The sequence below is a fragment of the Terrapene carolina genome, unplaced genomic scaffold (assembly GCF_002925995.2).
Source record: "Terrapene carolina triunguis isolate 2854851 unplaced genomic scaffold, T_m_triunguis-2.0 Scaffold95, whole genome shotgun sequence".
NCBI lineage: Eukaryota > Metazoa > Chordata > Testudines > Emydidae > Terrapene > Terrapene triunguis.
In genome coordinates, this window is record NW_020664446.1 from 43588092 (window position 1) to 43593821 (window position 5730).

The following is a 5730-nucleotide window of genomic DNA, read 5'->3' on the forward strand; positions in this document are numbered from 1 at the left end:
GATCCAACCTGTCACAGAACCCATATCCCTATCTTGGCACCAGAGCACCAAGCCAGCGAGTACATAAACCGCAAGGGGTACTTTTCAATGCTGCTGCAAGCCCTGGTGGATCACAAGGGATGTTTCACTAATATCAAAGTGGGATGCCGGGAAAGGTACATGATGCTCGCGTCTTCAGGAACTCTGGTCTGTTTCAAAAGCAGCAGGAAGGGACTTTCTTCCCAGACCAGAAAATAACTGTTGGGGATGTTGAAATGCCTATAGTTATCCTTGGGGACCCAGCCAACCTCTTAATGCCATGGCTTATGAAGCCATACACAGGCAGCCTGGACAGTAGTCAGGACCTGTTCAACTATAGGCTGAGCAAGTGCAGAATGGTGGTAGAATGTGCATTTGGATGTTTAAAAGCGCGCTGGCGCAGTTTACTGACTCGGATAGACCTCAGCGAAACCAATATTCCCATTGTTATTACTGCTTGCTGTGCGCTCCACAATATCTGTGAGAGTAAGGGGGAGACATTTATGGTGGGGTGGGAGGTTGAGGCAAATCGCCTGGCTGCTGATTACGCGCAGCCAGACACCAGGGCAGTTAGAAGAGCACAGCAGGGCGCGGTGTGCATCAGAGAAGCTTTGAAAACCAGTTTCATGACTGGTCAGGCTGCGGTGTGAAAGTTCTGTTTGTTTCTCTTTGATGAACCCTCCCCGCCCCCGGTTCACTCTACTTCCCTTTAAGCTAACCACCCTCCCCTCTCCCCTTCGATCACTGCTTGCAGAGGCAATAAAGTCATTGTTCCTTCACATTCATGCATTCTTTATTAATTCATCACACAAATAGGGGGATAACTGCCAACGTAGCCCAGGAGGGGTGGAGGAGGAGGGAAGCGCCAGGTGGGGTGGGGGAGGAGATAAGGACAAGGACACACTGCACTTTAAAACTTTAAAACTTATTGAAGGCCAGCCTTCTGTTGCTTGGGCAATCCTCTGGGGTGGAGTGGCTGGGTGGCCAGAGGCCCCCCTGTCGCATTCTTGGGCGTCTGGGTGAGGAGGCAATGGAACGTGGGGAGGAGGGCTGTTGGTTACACAGGGGATGTAGCGGCGGTCTGTGCTCCTGCTGCCTTTCCTGCAGCTCAGCCATACGCTGGAGCATACCAGTTTGATGCTCCAGCAGCCAGAGCATTGACTCTTGCCTTCTGTCAGCAAGGTGATGCCACCTATCCTCTTCAGCCCACCACTTGCTCTCTTCAGCCCGCGATTCAGCCCGCCACCTCTCCTCGCGTTCATATTGTACTTTTCTGCACTCTGACATTGTCTGCCTCCACGCATTCTGCTGTGCTCTGTCAGCGTGGGAGGACATCTGGAGCTCCGAGAACATGTCATCCCGAGTGCACCTTTTTCGCCTTCTAATCTTCACTAGCCTCTGCGAAGGAGAAACATTTGCAGCTGGTGGAGGAGAAGGGAGAGGTGGTAGTTAAAAAGACACATTTTAGAGAACAATGGGTACACTCGTTCACGTTAAATCTTGCTGTTCACATTACACAGTACATGTGCTTTCGTTACAAGGTTGCATTTTTCCTCTTATATTGAGGGCCTGCCGGTTTGGTGTGAGAGATCACTCACGCAGTGCCAGGCAACAGATTTCGGCTTGCAGGCAGCCATGGTAAGCCACAGTCTTTTGGCTTTTTTAACCTTCATAACATGTGGGAATGGTTTCAAACAGCAGCGCCCTCATTTCCCATACCAAGCGGCCGTTGGGTTGGCCATTTAAAATGGGTTTGCAATGTAAAAGGAGGGGCTGCGGTTTCCAGGTTAACGTGAAGCACAAACCCAACTAGCCTCCCTCCCCACCCCCCCACATCCAATTCTCTGGGATGATCACTAACAGCAGGGAACATTTCTGTTCAGCAGAGCAGGAAGGGGCACCTCTGAACATCCCCTTAATAAAATCACCCTATTTCAAACAGGTGACCGTGAATAATATCACTCTCCTGAGGATAACAAAGAGAGATAAGGAATGGATGTTGTCTGCATGCCAGCAAACACCGGGACCATACGCTGCCATGCTTTGTTATGCAATGATTCCAGACTACGTGCTACTAGCCTGGCGTGGTAAAGTGTCCTACCATGGAGGACGGAATAAGGCAGCCCTCCCCAGAAACCTTTTGCAAAGGCTTTGGGAGTACATCAAGAAGAGCTTTCTGGAGATGTCCCTGGAGGATTTCCGCTCCATCCCCATACATATTAACAGACTTTTCCAGTAGCTGTACTGGCCGCAAATGCCAGGGCAAATTAATCATTAAACATGCTTGCTTTTAAACCATGTGTAATATTTACAAAGGTACACTCACCAGAGGTGCCTTGTGAGCCCTCAGGGTCTGGGAGCACGCCTTGGGTGGGTTCGGGGGTTACTGGTTCCAGGTCCAGGGTGAAAAACGTACCCTGGCTGTTGGAGAAACCGGTTTCTCCGCTTCCTTGCTGTGAGCTATCTTCAATGTCTTCATCATCATGTTCCTCATCCCCAAAACCCGCTTCCATGTTTCATGATTCTCCATTGACAGAGTCAAAGCACAGGGTTGGGGTAGTGGTGGCTGCACCCCCTAGCATAGCATGCAGCTCAGCGTATAAACGGCATGTCTGCGGCTCTGCCCCGGACCTTCAGTTTGCCTCTCTGGTTTTGTGGTAGGCTTGCCTTAGCTCCTTAATTTTCACGCGGCACTGCTGTGCGTCCCTTTTTTGGCCTCTGTCCTTCATGCCCTTTGAGACTTTTTCTAATGTTTTGGCATTTCGTTTACTGCAACGTAGTTCAGCTAGCACTGATTCATCTCCCCATATGGCAAGCAGATCCCGTACCTCCCATTCGGTCCATGCTGGAGCTCTTTTGCGATCCTGGGACTCCATCATGGTTACCTGTACTGATGAGCTCTGCGTGTTCACCTGGGCTCTCCACCACGCTGGGCAAACAGGAAATTCAAAATTTCACGGGCCTTTTCCTGTCTACCTGGCCAGTGCATCTGAGCTGAGAGTGCTGTCCAGAGCGGTCACAATGGAGCACTCTGGGATAGCTCCCGAAGGCCAATACCGTCAAATTGCGTCCACACTACCCAAAATCCGACCCGGAAAGGCCGGTTTCAGCGCTAATCCCCTCGTCGGAGGTGGATTAAAGAAATCGATTTAAAGAGCCCTTTAAATTGAAAAAAAAGGCTTCATCGTGTGGACGAGTCCAGGCTTAAATCGAGGTAATGCTGCTAAATTCGACCTAAAATCGTAGTGTAGACCAGGCCTTACTGTGAAACGAAGGAAACTTCTGTGTGCAGGATGTATGGTAACATGGAAATAAGCATCCTGGAGGTCGAGGGCCGAGAGCCAATCTCCCTTCTCCAGTGCCGGGATTATGGTTGCAAGGGTAACCATCTTGAAACGCTGAGGTCTGATAAACTTGTTTAGCTTGCGCAAGTCCAATATGGGCCTCCAGCCACCCATTTTCTTTTGGGTGAGGAAACAGTGTGAATAAAACCCGGTCCTCCTGCGATTGGGAAGTACAGGTTCTACGGCACCGAGTTGCAAGAGGTGATTTATTTCCTGCTGTAGTAGGTGCTCATGAGAAGGGTCCCTGAAGAGGGACAAGGAAGGGGGGTGGGTTGGTGGAATAGAGGTGAAGGGCATGGAATAGCCCTTGCGTATAATTTCCAGAACCCATTTGTCCTATGTAATGGTTGCCCAGACCGGATAGAAAGGTGTTAGTCGGTCTCCAAATGGACTGGAATCAGGAGATGGTTGCAGCAATGGAATTTGAAGGGCTCTCATGCCCTCGACCAACACTTCAAAATGCCTGTCTAGAAGTAGATGGTTGGGACATGGTGGCTTGCCCCGGTGTCTGTCATCGTCTTGGCTGACATTGTTTGCAATGTTGGTAGTACTATCTCTGTGGCTGGGTATACAGAGCAGTACGGAAGCGCTGGGTGTAAAATGCGCCCTGTTTCTTTTTGTTATCAGGTACGTGAATTCACAAGGTTTTCAGCGTGGCATGGGAGTCCTTGAGTGTATGCAAGTCTGCATCCGTGGTGTCTGCAAAGAGTTTCTGTCCCTCAAAAGGTAAGTCCTCGATCATGGGCTGGATTTCCTTGGGGAAGCTGGACAGGTGGAGCCAAGAGGCCCTCTGCGTGAATACTGATGTGGGATGGAGCGAGCTGCCGTGTCTGCAGAATCCAGTGATGCCTGCAAGCCCATCCTGGCAATCAGGGAACCTTCTGAGATGCTCGCTTTGTATTGTTCTTTTTTGTCTGTTGGGAGATGCTCAATAAACGTAGCCATCTGTGCAAAAATGTTGTGAGTGTATTTGGCTAATAGTGCAGAGTAGTTAGTGATGAGTAACTGAAGAGACGCTGAGGAATAGGCCTTCCTACCAAACAGGTCAAGGTGTTTCCAGTCTTTGTCATAAGGGGTGGTACGAGCCAGGTGATGTTTTCCCCTTGATTAATGGCTTCCACATCCAATGAGTTTGGGCGAGGGTGAGTGAAGAGGAACTCAGCCCCTGTTGCTGGCACATAATACTTCTTGTCTGAACGTTTACAAGAAGGTGGGGCCATGGCCGGTGTCTGCCAGACCGTTTCTGCAGGGTCCATATGGGAGAATTAATAGGTAATGCAATCTTGGCTGTAGGAGAGGCATGGAGAATGTCAGTGAGCTTATGCTGTGTCTCTTTTAAGCAGATGCCTAGGAAATCAGCCTCACGCTTCAATAGATCTTGGAAAGATTTAAAGTCGTCCCCTGGTGTGGGGGGAGGCATGATTGTGTCCTGTGGGGACAATGAAGCAATATGGGTAAGAGGTAGGATGTCACCCTCTATTAAGTACTCATTGCCCTCATGCTCCTCCCCGGTGACTTCAGGGGAAGCTGGGGCAACCAGTGAGGTAGATCTAGCTGATCTTGGTGTTCTGGACCTGGATTGGTTAGAGGGCTGAATATTGTGAGCCCTGTACAGTGCCGATGGAACCCAGTATGGTCAATTTGGTGGGAGGGCCCTTGGGGGGCATCCATTGAGGGGGTTGCCACACTGTGGGTTGTAGCCCTGAGGTTCCAGGCTTGGGTGATGAATGGCTTGGGGTGCCCATCCCAACAGTCACTTCATCCTCCTCATAGCTTGAGAGAGGAGGGGCTAAGCCAGCAGGTGTAGCTGTGAGACTCATGGCTGGTCTGGCTAGGGTGCCATCTATGCCGAAGAGAGGCATGCCCAGGGTGGAGGCAACGACAAGGTCTGCCTGGCTAACGAAATGCTGCGGCACCAGCAAGTGTATGAGGCACACAGAGGTTAGTCAGCGTCTGTGCTGCTGGTGCTGTGGGCTTGCTGTAATATATAGGAACAGCAGATGGTGCCATAGAACTGCTCAGTGCTGAGGACTTCAGCTCTCTAGGCTGTAAGGGAACAGGCTTTGTTCTTCTTTGAGTGATTGCTCATGTGCATTCCACAATAGGTGTGCGCACTCCCCACGTGCAACAGTGCTGGAAGTTTTTCCCTTAGCAGTACCCATAGGAGAGTGCCCCTAGCAACCCCTGGAGTGGTGCCACTATGGTGTGGAATAAGGGGTGCTGCGCTCTCCCCCCCCCCCCCAGTTCTTTCTTGCCGCCAGTGAAGGTGCTTCGGAACTGCTCTGCTCGAGCTCTGCTGTAGCTTTCCCTCTTTGTACTTCGTTAGTTAGTTAGTATCTGTAGTTACAAAAAAAAAAAAAGAAGAAGA